The 17,684-nt window shown below is 35.2% G+C and overlaps 1 long non-coding RNA gene across 1 annotated transcript in view; it reads right to left on the reverse strand.

Annotated features, from left to right (window-relative positions):
- The window catches only part of LOC309622734, a 42,487-nt gene extending 31,110 nt beyond the window's left edge, over window positions 1-11,377 (reverse strand). The window contains exon 1 of the long non-coding RNA XR_014241092.1: window positions 11,248-11,377. This is a non-coding gene — a long non-coding RNA (uncharacterized lncRNA). The remainder of the gene's footprint in view (window positions 1-11,247) is intronic.
- Window positions 11,378-17,684: the final 6,307 nt, after the last annotated feature.

The raw sequence follows: 17,684 nt of genomic DNA on the forward strand, positions 1-17,684 counted from the left end.
CTATATTTGGAAAAAAAAATGAGGAGCCTTTTTAAGACTACTCATGTCTAGACCCCAACCCAAACAAACAAACAAAAAGTTAAGGTTTTCTGGAGATGAGCCCCAGACCCTGGTATTATCTCAAAGCCCCCCAGGTGCTACCAATGTGCTGCTAGGATTGAGATTCACTACCCTAGAAAGTACACATGTGCACACACACACATATCCAAAGTAGTAATTTCAAGTTTACAGTGAAGGGGATTTAAATATTTTTCCCTGAGTTTCTAAGAATAATAGATATAGATGTACCAAAAAGTTTTAGTAGCAAACTTTCTCATCAACTGTTTGTTGAATAAGAAATGCTTACTAATTTTCCAAGATGCATTAAGTGGCTAATATACAAAGATGAAAAAGTCCATATCTTCACAGAGGATAGAGTAGGCACAAGCATTCCTCAGTTTAGGACCACTGGGGGAAAACCTGGTAGGTCCTCAAGAACCAAGAAATTTGTGTAGCAGAAACACATTCTTTAATATTATAGTCACTTTTATTTTTTCTTAATATTTTCAGATATTTTCCAAATATTTCTCAAAATGCTACTTGAAAACAAAGCATTATATTCTTGGAGGACGTCTGAAATATGTTAAATAGTAAATGTATCCTATCACTGAAAGAAATTAGAATATTAACTTTTACTTGTTATTCTTGTTGGGTTTTTTCCCATCTACCATGAATTTGTTATCAAACCAAGGTGTTTTCTGGATGTAATTTTTCTATGAGCCGAGTGAATTATTCATTTAGAAAACCTTTTTTTAGTTCTCTCTCTCTCTCTCTCTTTCCTTTATCACGATTCTCCTTTGTATAACACTGTCACTTGTATCTGTTGACTTCCTGTTCATTATTCCGAAAATTCTCTTCCAGGATCTGAAGTCCTATCCCATTGGTCTGTGTTTGGATCTTTTGTGTTTCTTGGTGTGGGTCAGGAAAGCAGGAGTGATTCAGATTATTCATGGCACATCTGCCAAAAATGAATGTCTAATGTCATTAGACTACTAATGAAGACAGTGGGGTCTGAGTGGCCCAGATTAGCCTAATTCACAATAAAGGAACTCACAGGTATGAATGTGAAGATATGGATGCAACCAATTAATTGTCATACTTTATTTTTCCTATATTATCTTAATGTCCCCACATCCCATTAGCTCTTGAACATCCTACTCAATTTCTACTGGCTCCAAACCCCCTTTTCTACTCACGGGATACAGAATTCCTTTAAAAATCTGTCCAAAGTAATTTTTGAAGTTTCCATGCACTTATATTCACTTAAAAATAATTTCTGGATTTTGATGCTGTTGATGCACCTCATTTATGCTTTGATTCCTGTATTCCACAACAATTCAACAACCTCTAATTAAACAAAGATGCTCTCCATGAGTTACCCACAGTGAAGCGCTCAGGGCACCAACATGTTCCTAAATAATTAAGATCTTTAATGAACAAACTCTACTTCCCCCACAAGATGAAAAAACATTTATCATTTTTCTTGATCAGAGCAGTATTAGTCTCCATAACATGTCCAAAAATCTGCTTGCTTCTGAAGACAATGTTCTGCTGTGAAATCTAGTTAAATCAGACCACATTTTCTCTTGTCTCCTCTGCCATATGAATCCCACTGTCTCCCTTCTTCCCAGTCCACAGTACAATAGTTAAACTAGGGTTCTGCTTGAACCCTAGTCATCGACACAATTTGAGTGATTATCCTTATGTAAGTCAGTGGATGCAAATGACTATGAGAGAGTTGCTAGGGGTTGCCTAGTTCCACCTTTGAGTTACATAAATCTGAATTATGGTACCAGTAATGCTGCTACATGTGATTTTCTTCCATGCACAACAGGAACTCCTTGAGAAGAAGGATTGTATCCCCAAAGCTTGACTCCTTACTACAGTTCAATAAAGATGTATGGGACAGTTGTACAAATGAAATATTGTGGGATTATTTAGAGGTAGGAAAAGGGTAGGTATATCTGAAACATACTTGTCTGTATTCCACAGCATTCTTTTTCATTGAGAACCTGGTTTTTCCCCTAGCCTAAAAAAATGCCAAAGATATAAAAAATCCATAAAGTCCTCTTTATCTTCTCCTACCTCAGCCAACAGAGAGGCCATTGCTGCTCTTGTTCCCTTGGAAGAGCATTTCCCTTGGAACAGCTTAACAGTGCACTTATCCCAGCAATCAAGGTTAAATCTATCTCAAGGAGCAGTAATTCTGCACAAGTAGGGCCACACTGAGGGATGCCTTACTGTGCAACAGTTATCTGGGCCAAAAGAACATGGGAGATGTTGATGTGATTATTTTGTTCAATCTGATTTCTAGATGCTAAACCTGATAACCTGATATATAGCCTCTCTTCTGAGTAAAAGTATGATTGTTGAAAGCGTAGCCAAGCTCCATTCCATTAGATTTACGATTACATCTTTTTTAGGAAGGAGGGGGAAATGATATTTTCTGATATTATAGCAAAGACAAAATTAGTTTTTTGCTCCTTAATATGCTTTGTAGCTCCAGGTTTCCACTTCACACTCAGCCAGTTACTGATCTTTTAAAATGCAGGGCCTAGCACAGTGCCCTGCACATTTATGTTTTCTTTTATTCAAATAAATATTTATTTAGCTTCTACTAAGTGATCAATAAATATTTATGATAGTCTTATAACTCAAAGTCAGAAATAAGATAAATAAGACTGTAGAAGAATAAATTACTCACTACATGATGAACGTTTTCAGGGCAAGGACTGTTTTAAGTACCTAGCAAGGTGGCTGTACTCAATAAATAGTTGCAGAAGTGAATTGTGAAGCAACCAGGAAAAGGACCTAAATTAAGAAATTAGGAGAGCAAACTGAATTTTATTTGAAAATGAGTTGAAAGGGTAGCTAAGGAATTTAAAGAAGGACATGGAAGACCCAATTTGTATCACTTACTTACTCTTCTTGGAATTCTGCAGGAACGTGAGGAACTATGTCCCTTCTCTTGCCTGTCTTACAGTCTAGTCATAGAAGCTAGACATAAAGAAGGATTTGCTTTTGTTAAACAGTGAGTACATTTGCATAGGGCACTATTAGAGAATTTAAGACTCAGTGTCAAATTTAAAAATGCCGACATCGTTAAATATATAGGACTGTAATATTACTGTTGGTTTCATAAAGATGGTAAGACTTGGGCTATTCTTGCTTAATACATTACCTAGGTATTTCTCCTAAATATAGGTTCCTGATAAACTTCCATCTCTAAGAATAAAAATAAAACATTCCCCATGAAAAACATAAACCCTGTGTGTATGCGTGTGTGTTTCAGAAGCACCAAATATATTTTATGTGTTGATCACAATTTATTTGCCAACCTGTGACAGGTTTTACACGACATGCAATGCTTGTCAGAAACCGCTGATTTAAATACTTTGACACAAGTTGACTTGTAAAATAGTAACTTATAAAACAAGCTCTAAAATGTTACTCACTCACATTTATTTCACCTATGATTATCTTGTGACCACAACTATATTGTAAAATACCTGAATATTGATAATACTATTAGATATCTTTTTTGCTTCCACAACAGTTTCTAGTATGATGCTCAGGAATTTACTAATTTACATAAAGACATTAATTGTTGGACAATCTGAAGCTATCTCATATGACTTCTAGGTAAGAAGATATTAAGAAACCTATCCAGAAAAGTCTAAGAGTGGAAAAGGGAGTATTTAGTTTTCTGTAATTAAAACCTTAAACAATATTTTTTCATGAGTTGACTCTAACTCTGAAAAGATTCTAAAAATGTAAACCTTCTGCTGGCCTGGAAAAGATGAAAAAAATATGGAAATAGGTATTACCATTCAGTATTCAGATGCTTGAAATGTATTAGATTGTTTCAAACTCTGCTCTTAGCAATTAGGCCTTTGAGCTTGCAAATACTTAGAAAATTTAGGCAACTGTAGGTATGAATGTTTTTAAAGCTTTAAATGTAATTGAAGCAATACTGAATCGATCAGCTTCACAACCTTGGGTGAAAATAATTTTAAATAAAAGAGCTAGGATTAAGCACTCAGAAAGGTAGATGAGTCACACGGGAGTTAGTCAAGTCAGTACAGAAGGCAAAATCAATTATGTATAAATTGCCCTGAAATTACCTGGAAAATACAGTACACAAAATTCTGTGTACCCTATTTAATCCAGAAAATTGTTTGCACACTAAAATTTGAGAAACATTGAACTAAGGAAAGAACAAAAGAAATTCTATATACCTCTCTGCTTTAAATGCAATGATGAAATCTGTAGAGGTAAGCTGGGGTGAGTGGGGATTGCAAAGTGTTTGTCCTTACACATCAATTTAACCAGTTTTAACATTAAGCCCTTATCTCAAGTTATTTTAAGACATTTATTAGCTGGTGTGAGAGGTTAGATTCTAAAGTCAGCACATCATGTCAATGTACCCTAGTCTATGACTCCACTAATCTTAAAAGGACCTCCTGTCCCCAAACTCTCCCTACTGCCACTTCAGCGTACCTGATTATCTCACAGGTCTTACCAAGGTAGAAAATGGTTTGAAGACCAGTGAAAAGGCAAATGCTTTATGGAAAAGGTAACTGCATCATCTTTGGCTAGGCGCTGAATTTCTCTGGATAGTTTAATTCATACTGTCCAGATCTCTATGTAGAGTTAGTTCCATTAAGGATATTGTTATCTACTCATGCTGTCCAACATGAAAGCCAGTAGCTACATGTGGCTATTTACATTAAAATTAATTAAAGATAAATAAAATTTAAAATTCAGTTCCTCAGTCATACTAGCCACATTTCAAGTGCTCAATAAGTACATGTGTGTAGTGGTCGCCATTTTGGACAACACAGATACAGAACATTTCCAGCATCACTGAAACTTCTACTGGGCAGCACTGGTATAACCATGTATCTAATTGCCTCATGATATTATTTCTGTGGAAAACTCCACAAGTAGTTGGGGTAAATATTGTACTACAACCAACAGACTAGTAGTTTAATTACTTATAACAGATTCATTTACCTATAATTTACTTCGAGCTATTTGTCTCCATGAACATGATCCCTATTTACAATGAATAATCTCATTTTGCTGATGAAAGAAATGTTTTATTTGTAGTCCACAAATAGAGAAATATTGTGCTCTGACATTATGGAAATAGCAAGGTACAACCCAGCATATTAGGCTTCATAAAACATTTATTTCTCTCCTCTATATACTCTTTTGGCGGCAGGGTATACTTTCTATGTGATGTGTTGCTCTAAAATTGACCAGAGTATCTGAGCCAAAAATAAAATTAAGTATGGTGTCTGCTATTGATGGAAATTACACTACCCTTTATCCTTCACCCTTGGTGGCTGTTCATTTCTGGGAAAGTGAATTTGGGTACAAATGTCAAAAACATGCTAATCTCTACTGCAGGGAATTCATTTTCAAACACAAAGCTTTCTTGTTTATTTTCATATTGAATGCTTGGGTTCAAGGAGGGAGGACTACCACAAGTAGGGCAGTTTATTGTCTTTTTCCCATCCAATAACATTTCCACTTTGTAGAAGTGGCTTTGTAGCTCCCGCAGTTGGCTGGTTCCCCACTTGTATCCAAAGCAGAAAAATAAATACATAAAAGCAGAAAAATAAATACTAATACATGGACTTAAGACAACTTTTCATACTGGGTTCATTAACTTTTATTCCAACTCTGGTTCATTCATTCAACAATTATTACTGGGCACATACTGCATGCCAGACACTACTGTATGCACAAGGCAGAAGCAGCCCCTGCCTCTCATGGGGCTTTAAGTTTATAGAGCTTGAGTAAGTGGAAGGTAAGGAAGATAAGATAAAAATGTAAATAAATGCATAAATAAGATAATTTCAATTAGTTACAAATTCTATGAAGAAATTAAAACAGGCTAATGGGAGAAAAGTGACTAACACAAGGGGCTACTTTAGGTAGGGTGCTCAAAAAGTCCTCTGTAGGGGGTGATGACTGAGATGACAACTAAATGATGAGTAGGCATTAGCTGTGCAAAGACACAGAAGTAAAGGATTTCAAGAAGACAAAACAGTGTGTAAAATCCCTGAAGCAGAAATAGCCTCAGTGTGCTTAAGAAATAATATATTTTTGTAAAGGTTAGGATTGCTAGAGTGCAGGAGAGAGGACAATAGTAGGGAATGAGTTCAGGCGTAGGTAGAAGGAAGATACTAGAGTCTCACAGGCATGGTACTAAGGTAGGAATTTATTCTAATTGCAGTACAGAGCCATTTGAAGCACTTTAAGAAGGGAAGGGATACCTTCTGATTTCTGTTTTTAAAAGATCATGAAAACAAATTTGTGGTACTAACAAAAAATGGTAACATGACTAGAATGGTGACAGAGGAGATGGGGAAATATTGATCCAGGATATATTTTGGATGTAAAGTAGACATAACTTGTTAATGGCTATGGGCAATGAGAGAAGAAGGGTGGTTAAGGATGAACCCTATTTTGGCCTGAGCAAGTGAATGGATGGTGGTTCCATTTAACGCAAGTGTGGTTGTCATAAACTACTATGCTACACAACTAATCTTACATGGAAGACGACTAGCAATGTCCATTTGGCTCAGCACACCATAGAGGGAGATATTTCTTGGTCACCAGTTTGGCCATGACCAAAAGCATTCTGGGACCAGAGAGGAGATTTCTTATCAGGATTGATGTAGTTGCTAAAATGTGACATAAAACCACCGTATAATATGTAATTTTATCTCAGCCCATCATGATAACCTTAACATGTACATAAACTTATATGTATACTCTTAAGATAGCAGAATACTCAGATTGGAAAGAAATGGTAAATATAACCCATTTCCATATCTCACAGACCTGAGTTCAAATTCTTGCTTTGACACTCTGTAATCTTAGACAAGTCACTTAACCTCTTTAAGTCTCATCTGAAAACGGGGGAGATAACGTTGGCTTTACAGGATTTATGTGCGATTACATGAAACACTCTGTGTAAAACACTTCACATACTGCCTGTGATATGAGAGATGTTTGATAAAGAAGAGAGGCCCTTTTTCATTTCTTCTTACTCCTCCACTTCCAGGAATTGCCAGGTTGTCCCTTAGCCTCACCTAGCTCATCAATTTAGCAACCTCAGCAGAAAATATTGTCTCTCTCCTGGTAGTTCCAGCAAAAGTTCCAGATTTGTCTTACTTGCATGTATGCACACCAGAATTCCTCAAACCATGTCTAGTGAACATGAGAGAATGGTGGTTCCACAAAGGGAAATCAAAATGAGGTTACCAGAAGAGAGAGTAATGAATGCTGACCAGAAGAAAAACATCCACTGCGATGTATATACATCTATTTCTTGAAAAATGCTTAGAAATATCAATAATTATTGCCCCAATTTTATTTTATTTTATTTTAAAAGTACAAATCTTTCAAGCCCCCTCTCACTGCTGAACTGCTCAGAGGAGTCAAAATTATACTGTAGGACTGGTTCTAGACAACAGTAGGCACAAAATTTGCTTTTTAATAAATGTTATCAGCTTGAGTCTTGAATTTGTACTTCAACAGCAAGAATGGAAACACTTGGTATTCAACTCTTCCTTGTAGTTTAACAAAGCTCAGACTCTGGCAGTATTTGTTTTTGTTTTCGGTTTTTGACTCTAGTGTGGATTTCTTATGACCATTAAAAAAGTCTAGAGTATATGAAGTGGTTTGAGATATTGTATTGTGGATTTTTTTATTTTAAATTTGAATGAAGTAATACAAAAATCTTGAAATACTTTCTAAATTGAGCTCATAATTTTTTCTTTTTGAGGACTTTACCGAGCCTTCCTGTTGGCTCTACATCTGTATTGGTTTCCTATGGCTGCCATAACAAATTACCGCAAACTAAATGGCCTAAAAGAGCAGAAATTTATTCTTTCACAGTTCAGGAGTGAAGAAGTCTGAAATCAAGACACCAGCAGGGTTAGTTCCTTCTGGAGCCTTTGAAAATCTGTTTTATTCCTCTCTTCTAGCTCTGGTGGTTGCCAGTAATCCTTAGCATTGCTTGGCTTGTAGCTGCATTACTCTGATCCCTGCCTCTCTAATGGTCCTCTTTCCTGTGTGTTTCTCTATGTGTCCTCTCTTCTCTTTGTAAGTACACCAGTCATTGAAATTAGGACTTCTTCTAGTACCCAATATGATCTCATCTTAACTAATTACAAATAAGGCCACATTACGAGATTCCTGATGTACATAAATTTGGGGGGAACATTATTCAACCTGCTACATTGTGTATTGGATTCTTCTTCACAGTTCAACAAAATTCACACTCTTGTCATTTCTCTGGAGTAGATTTCCTCTTACCACTGAAAAAGTCTGGGGTATATGAAGTATACTGTGCTTTTTTTGTGGGGGCACAGGGCCCTGCTTCTACAGCATCTTTGCACAAATCTACCTCATCAAGTACCACTACAAAAAAAAGAAATCTTTTCTATTCCTTGTTTTTCTTTGAGAATGCAGGCTTTTTGAGGAGTGGGAGCATGAGTTGGCACTCCTGAAATCTCAAGGTTTTAGCAACTATCCAGAACATAAAAGGCAAAATGTTGACATTATTCATTTATTCATTCATTTAGTCATCAAATACTTACTGAGTGTCTTCCATGTGCCGGCACAACCAATACAGCAGGTGGGAGAAGATATTCTGGATCACATATCTATTTGAATATTAATTCAACAATTTCCTAAAGTGTATACATACGCACACACAGGTTAGCACACAATTCCACAGAGTTCATAGAACCCAGAGATTCATGCACTCTTGGTTAAAATTCCATAGCTACTTATCTTGCTTCCATTTTCTTATTCCCAAAGTGGCTACAAGGCTATTCATAATAATACCTGTCTTATGCATTTGGCAGTAGATAACAGAAATCTCAACTAATATGTATTAACCCAATATAGTTTTGTCTTTCTCACTTAAAACTAATTGTAGATGTTGGAAATTGCTGGGTTTTCTTCAGTTCCTCAATGACTTCACCTGAGACCCAACCGCTTTCAACTAACTTCTCTCCCTTTCTTAGTAAGGGTATTGACTTTGGACTGTATGTCTTCATTCAAAGACAGAAAACAGTGGTTAACTAGGAAAGTAAGGACCTTATCTTCTCTCACCTCACATTAGAGAGCCAAGATCTTTCCCATTAACATGCCAGCAGACTTCCTGTTCTGTTTATTCAGCCAGAAGAGAGTAACATGGAAACCCTTCAGTGCAAGCAATGCTGAGAAATTAGTATCTATCCATGACTAGATTAGATCAATAATAAGTTATTTCCTGGGGCTGGGTACATTGCCTTGCAGAACATAATTAAAATTCTTTTAGCAAAGAAGACAGGTGGGATGTCTGTTGAGTAGATGAATAAGAGTATCTGCCACACATGCGTACATCTTTAGAGCTTAGAAAGTACTTTCCAAAATATAGTTTCATCTAACCATCATACTTGTGGCTCAAGAATCATTTCCCATCTGCATGATGAAACTAAGGCAGAGCAGAGTAAACTGACTTGCCTAAAGTTGCACAAGTAAGTAGCTGAGCTGAGATATAATCTAATCTTCCAAGCTATTTGAATCTGGGCACATTTTTAAAGGATGTTCTTTCAGATGTCATTAAGCATTCAAAACAGGTAATGATCCTTTAAAAGAACACTATTAGAGAAGGCTTAAGGATGAATTCAACTGAATTCATTTGAATTTCCAGTTCACATTGCCCGTGAAAGGTTGATTCCCTCATACAATAATAATAATAAAAAAGAGAGAGGTCAATTTAAAGGTATACTAAGTGAGCTTAGAACTAGGTAGAATAAAGCATGAGAATCCCATGCCATTTTCTATTTTAAAGGAGAGATGTCTGAGAGGGGTCTGTATCTAAATTCAGAGTTTGCTGTTCTCTCCTTCTTTCTTTCTTTCAGTAAACCTCAAAACAAACCAGTGAGGTCAAACAGCTAACATGACTTAGAACAACATGGAAGAAAAATACTCATCCCACTAAGCGAGCTATATGTTATATATTTCTAAGTGAAAAAGATCGTTTTCCACGTGGTTTTATTTTCTATTAACAGCTAAGAACATCTCATTTTAGTGACATGCACATTACATTTACATTAATTTTATTTTTAAATCTGGATACAAACAAGTTAATTTATATACTTTTTTAATAAAATAAATAATTATAGAATAAATGTAAGGAATATAATTATTGTACATTACACATTATGAGGATATTTTCAAAAATAAGCATCTGAATAATATATGGAGAAACAGTTACATGCTGGGTTTTAAATTTAATAAGATATTTTAAACAATCATTAAAAAAGTAAATAAAAGCAGTTGAGAAGCTTGCAAGGTAGTAACTCCAGATGTTTAAGATTTTCAAAATGTTATTCATATCTGCTCTATGCACTCTTCAGTTCTCTTTCCCAGGAGCTGGAGTTGGAAGGAAAGCCTAAAAAGCTATCCAATTATAGAAAGATTTCTGTATGTCATACCACCTGATTTAGGAACTCATTCTACATATTATGCGTTAGAATCAGAGATAATTCTCACTATGTTCTTGTAATAATCATTGTTGTTTTAATTGTCAATGAGCAAGTGAAGCTTATTCAGGGTCTGTTTCTCAACTGAAAAGAAGAAAATAACAGAGGTCCAATCTCCCAGACAAAGAGTTTTACTTGGAAATTGAAGGCGTTTTAACTATTATTTCCTCCTTCAGTTTCTCCAGGTCCAGGTTCTAGATTCAGCCTTTTCCTTTTATACCTTGCCAACCATTGTTTTAGCTTCCTCCTGGCAAATGTGGAACATGACCAAAATATCATGGAGGAGAATCCATGAAATCATTAGCCCATGATCCCATTTTATTATGGCAGGTTACGGTGTCAAAAAGCAAACATTTTTTGAGTGCTTACTCTGTGTCAGTCACCATGATAGGCATTGGATTTTCAGCAGTTAAAACAGACATAACTCCCTGTGGAAGACAGTATTACTTCTCTTAACATTGGGATGCTTCTATCACTGATCCAACCGCTCCTAGAGACCCTGGTTTCTTATTCCACTCTCCACCATGTTGAAACCTTTAGTTTTAGAATGCTGTGTAATGATTAATACTGTAACTTCTGTTTTAATTTACATAGTTAAAGAAATATTTTGATAATACTAGTATGTTTCCAAATTGAGTATGTTCCCTACCTTGGGATGTTTTGAGTGTGTACTGGAGAAGGGTATCTGGAATCCTCCCATGACCTCAAGAGCTCCAGATGATGACTCATCTCTCCTGTTTGCAGCTGGTCCAAAATAACTGTGAAAAGAACAGTTTTAAGACACTAAGAGTTTTGCATTCTGTTCTGAAAGGTGAAATTTAGTTCACTTCTATAATAGTTACAACCAAATGGCCAAATTGCCTACCTTTTTGCATTCTGATATGTAATTATCTATATTCAACTAAAATAAATAAACAAAACTCTATGCAGTAGCAAAAGCACTAGCCTGAAATGCTCAAACCCAGAAGAAGTGACATTATACATGTTTTAATTTACTTACTTCGGAATTTTTCCAGAATTGCTTATGACCTAAAAGAACTATGGCATTTAAAATAACCCTAGAAGGCTATGTTCTATCATCAAGATAAAGACACCAAAACTTATCGACATCAAAAGCTTTCCTTATATCCCTTTTCTCTTAAATTCTGGCTATATTCATTTGCTGATGTAATGTTGCAGCTATGTCAAATTGCTTTAGTGTTGCCCTTAGGGAGCACAAATGAGCTGCATTGTTAAATGTATTCATTTCATACCCAACGATTATACCCACACATACTTTCTATGCTAACTACACTTATTTTTTATTCTCTCTTGTTAGGAAGTTTAAAAACAGATTTTTCTGCCTTTTTCAAATTTAAGGAATTTAATTCAAATCTTCTCAAGTGGCCTATTTTTATTCATCTGTTATGTAGATTTATTTAATCATTAAAGTATCTCTTTTGTAAATAACACTAAAGAAGTTCAGCCTTTAAATAAAAATTTAAAAGCACAATTCTTATCCTGAAAATAAGGAAACATTAAAAGTTCATGGGGAAATATTTTACACCTGAATTTTATAGGCACTTATCTTCCAGAAGATACTGATGAAAGTCTTTTGATGATGTAAAACAATAGTAATAGGTAATTGTATTTATTATAGCCATTTGCTTTGTTTATTGTCTGAAGTTAACTTTGTTCTGTCTAATGCTATTCTAATTAAATTTACACTGCAAGGAGGTCAATGCTGTTAGATGTTGGGTCAATATAGTTATGAGGCAGTTTATATTTATAATGACTCTCCTGCTCCTTTCTAGCAACATTTAATGAACTATAAATTAAAACAGCTGAACTGCCTCTTGAAAATAGGACTAAGAATTATTTTCAAAAAATGAACATTCAAAGTAGGTTAACATCCATGAGTGGAATTGTGAGCCGGTTTATTTCACACATTTATAGTGTGTGTGTGTGTGTGTGTGTGTGTGTGTGTGTGTGTGTGTGTATGTATTCATGCAACCAAGCTAACTTGAGTGAGATGAGGTCACTTAGCAGAAAAAAAAAATAAAACATTTATACGAAACCCCCAAGGCTTATGCTTTCTCACATCAAGAGAAAATATCATCAAAAGTGATAAGACACTTGGTGATAATAATGCGTTAAAAAAGGAAAACCTCGACACATGCATGCACACACACCAACTTATTAATGTTCACAATAATGAGCTAAGCTGAAGCTCTTGCACAGGTATCAACACATGATAATTGCAGCATTGCTGAAACCACAGAAGTCGTGTTCCACTGGGCACTGCCCACATAAGGATACCCAGAAGGTAAAGGAGGAATGAAGTGCTGAGGTGGTAAAGCCACTTACCCAAATGGCCTTTATGGAAACACACAAACAAACAAAAAAACAGCTAGTAGTCTTGATTAATTGAGAAGTGAAATAGATTGGGGAATTCAGTAATAAAATGCTTCCAAACGTAAATGAGAATACAACTTATTTTGGAGGATGAAAAAAAAATACAGTCAAAGAAAACTGTTAGGAGGGAGCAAGATAGGGAGGGTGTTTGGAGCAGGACAGAGGAGAGGAACTCTGATTGTGGTGCTTCGAATTGAAAGTGTGTATATCACAGGGCTCTGAGACCAAGACAAAAGGGCTTAAAGATAGTTCCCACAAAATTTCATGTGCTTTAGAACAATAGCTAAGACAGTAAGTTCTGAGTCATAATTTATAATTACATCATATGTCTAGGTTTTCTACAGTTTGGAATGGGAGATTCTGAATAGCGAATTCATTAATTTTTAATGGACAAAGATATGTGAATATTACATAAAATCTAATGAAAAGGTCATCTTGTAGTGGTTCCTTTGTAAAAAATAAAGTTGAGAAATTAAAATGTGTACAAAAAAAAAAAAAGGAAAATCTCAATAGCCTCCAAAGTTGTAGCTTCAGAATCTCAAAATCATTATGTCACTGTATTGGCAAGGATCTTTGTGACCCCTCTCATAGGTCCAGAGATAGTGTCTACAGATAAAACTTCAAGGTCCCACCAACTAGAAGTTTCCAAAGACTCAACCATCATACTTTAACCATACAAACTGATGTCTGACAGACATATTGAAATAGTCAATCAATCACATTATGACCTCATATTCCTTGATTTTTCAGAAAAACAAATTGTGTCTGAGGCAAGTAAAAGGATGGTTCTGCCATTTGGGGCAGAGCCTGACCATCTACACTGCTTGGTCACTTGTATCAATAATATGGGATATGCTCTAAGATTCTCAAATTGCAAAAAAATAGATACCTTTAGGTTTTATTTATCAAAGTTAAAACCAATCTCTTTCTGAGGTATGGGAAACAATAAAAGATAATCTCTTCCTGCACAAACCCCTTTTAATAAATGTAAAACTGACTTTTAGATCGATTGAATCATCCTTTTGCATCACAGGTTTCTATTTGAATAAATGCAACGAGGATATCTAATGAATAAGCAAATCATCATCTTAAAGATATCATAATGTCTAAAATTTTAGGAAACCAGGTTCTAGAAATTTGTTTGCTTAGTAAGTACTTTCTGCAGGCCTACATTGTATCAGGTATGAAGAGCTGCAGGGAATATAGTAGTAATAATCCAATGCATTTGAAACAAATATCTTGCTTTCATGGAACTATATAAATCTAGTGGGGAAGATAAGAGATTCGTAACAACTATGATATGAAGATATAAATGTTCAGAACTAAGAGGAAGTGGTCCAGTACAATACAAATTGAGGTCATGAAGAAGGCATTTCTATTAGCTTTAAAATGCCCACATACTCCCCAGGCATCCATCACAAATATTTTGCACATATATATTTTGGTATATAAGTCAAATATTTTCTAACTTGTGATGTGCAAATTTTTAAAAATGTTAACATTTTGACAAACGATGAAGGGAAGGAAAAGTAAACCAGTTAAGTTGTCTGTCCTTTACAGGCCCCAACCCAGAGAAAAACATTAATACTCTACAAATATTAGTTACTGTTTATTATTATTATTATTATTACTATTTCTAACATTATTAAGAACCATTCCCTAAACCTGTGCCAAGGTATATTGATAACTCTATATTCTGAATATAGGTCAACATTCCCTGAATTGCACTTCTCAGAATATTAATTCTGTGAAACTTTTGTGTTAGTGTTATATTTAAAAAGAGAAGTTTCTTTCAGTGTCAAACATGTTTGGAAAATGCTGGGTTAGTCCTTCAGGGAGAATCTGCAGGACTTTTCTGAGTCTTTAATATGATTCTCCTAGAGGACACAGCAGTTGCACAACTTCTTTGAGCAGAGAAATTTTTTCTCTCAGTTCACTGAAAAATCATCTTTCTAATGTGTGCAATTTGAACTCTAAGGGACTTCTGTTAAGTCCAAGACTGGCTAGAATTCACTCCACTGCCACTCCTGGCCAAGACTATTTTAAGTTGATAACTAATTTCTCCCTTCCCCCTTCCCGCTTCCCTTCTTTCTTTCTTATATTGCTGTTTATAAAACACATGGGAAAGGCAGATGGCACAGCATCAGGTTGTTTGAGGCTATGGTAGTTGGAGTTTTTCCAGAAGATCCAATACTTTGAGAACTAATATCATTTTTCTTAGGACAGACATGGTCTGAGATGGTGAACCATGTTCTGAAGAGGGGAGAAGAGGACTAAAAGAAGATATGAATTGTGGATTGTGTTTAGATCTAACATGATCCTCTCTAGTTTGTTTTTCTCTCTGGAATAAGCAATTAAACCAGTGCACTCTATAATATAAAGAAAATACGTGATCAAGGTAGTAGCACATACTTGTTCTTGAAGTAGTGAGAGAGGCATTACAAATAGTCTGGAAGCATAATTTATTGATATACATTTCATTATGTATCAGACTAAGAATTCTCCACACCAGGACACTCATGATACTTTCTCTGAAACTTCTATTTCCATTTCTATCATCCCACCTCATACCAATTGTTCTTATGCTGATGTGATGTGACTCAACAATATTTTGGTTTGAGTAGCTATCAGGGCTGGGATTAGGATGAGGAGAATGAGATCCCCTCCTTAGGGACAGATTTCAAGGAGATGCCAAAAAATAGAACACTAATCAAAATAAGTAATATTTTAGTGAATGTTTTAAACTAAAATTAACATAAGAAAATCCATGATGAACAAAACATCAAAATTCTAAATAAAGACAGGATCATAATACTGAATTTTTTTGTAACGTAGGCTCTACATGGCTCCACATGGCACCAGTAGATGCCTCTTTAATCAGAATTTCCCTGGGTTTGCACTCTGTCACTCTCGCACCTGAGGATACTTAGTTTGCAGTAGCTGATTCTTACATAACCCATATAAATAAGCACATTTGAACACAAATGGTTTAATTCAGTCACTTAAGGTGTTATCTTTGTCAACAACCATTCAGTACTTAGTAGCTAGATTAAGCAGATTGTTCTTCTTTTTCTCTAAACTTGTTTGTGAACAGACATATTCTATGTGACAAGATCAATGGACAACATAAATATTGCTTATTAGAGCTCTGATGGAAACTTCAAAGCCTAGAAAAGTTAACACAAGGTCAAAGAAAGACTTCCAGATTCTGAACACCTCCATGCTGTCTTTTCCTCTCTCTCAGAAAAAAAAAGAAAAAGAAAAAGAAAGAAATAAAGAAAAGAAAAACACTATTTTGGGCAAATAGAAAGTAAAAATCATGACACTAACTTTTCTTCTTTTATAAATGTGTTAGAACTATTTTGATCATTTTTCTAGAGGTTAGAATGAGGGATTTGGTTAGTCTTGTCTAAAATAAATTTATGAGCCATTATTCTACTGCCCTCTATTGTTAAAAAGTGAATAATAAGGTCCTTGAACAGGGTGAAATAGAGTGAAATGTCTTTTACAAAGCAGTCATATATATCTGTCTCCAATATATTTATTGATCACCTAGAGAATTCTCTGGAAGGTAAAACATTTGTAGTTTTTCTTTGGAAATCCAAAATCCATTAGCAAAAGTTTTTATGTTGGCATGTATACTTCAGGACACAATATGATATACTATTAAGATTTATTAAAATTAACTTATTTATTTCAATAAAATAATACACACACATTTAAATATAACTGTGCAACATAGAAATGTTCAAGGAAGAGAACAAAAGACCCCCAAATCCTATACTTATAGATAAACACTAGTGACATCTGATGCTATACTTCTAGACTTTACTGTACACAATTTTATTGAATACTTACCAAAAAATCACAACTATTCCTAAGTAAACTTTTGTTTTTACTCAATGTAAAAGGCATTTTATCTTCTTCTTGATTGGTTCTTTCAAATACCTTAAGAGTTCAATTGCTCAAGCACATCGCCCATGAAGATTTATGCCAGGAACAATGAGGACTATTATAAAAACTACACAATAGCCTTGAGAAACATATGACAAGCACACATGAAACAACCAACTACAGAACATGAATGGCAGCATAATGTTATAAAAATAAGTCACAACTAGAGAAATGAAATGCAGAGCAGCAAAGGTAGTGGAGCTCACATCTGCTACAAAGATGGTTAAGGAAGGTTTGTTCATTCTGGAGAAAGCAAGAATGAAGAGGGGGCAGAATGACATTACTGCAGATGTCAAATGAAGGCTGAGTAAAGGTAACGGTGGGTTGTACCACAATGAGAATAAGCATGATTCTTACTGAGGATAGTGAAGCACATAATACAAAAAAAATGAAAAATAGAACAAAACACTGACCAGGCTCACCCTAGACTGTGAGCTCCTTAAGTGCAGTAACTATTTCATAGAGTTTGTGGCATTTTCAGATCAAGATGCAGTAGACAGTAAGCAATAAGAAATGTTAAAGAGAAAGAGGAATGATATAAAGGAAAGGAGAAAGATGGGATAAAGGTAGTACAGGAGGGAGGACGGACAGTGACAGGGAAAGCAGAGAAGAAATAAATAATAAAGAACAAAGAAGAAGAGTGGAAGGAAGGAAGGGAGAAAGGATGCAAGGAGGAGAGAGAATCATAGGGAATACTGAGAAGTACAATATTCATATATTCAGATATGTGTGTTGCTT

This window comes from Balaenoptera borealis (genome assembly GCF_965194805.1).
Source record: "Balaenoptera borealis genome assembly, chromosome: 2".
In the NCBI taxonomy this organism is placed as follows: Eukaryota; Metazoa; Chordata; class Mammalia; order Artiodactyla; family Balaenopteridae; genus Balaenoptera; species Balaenoptera borealis.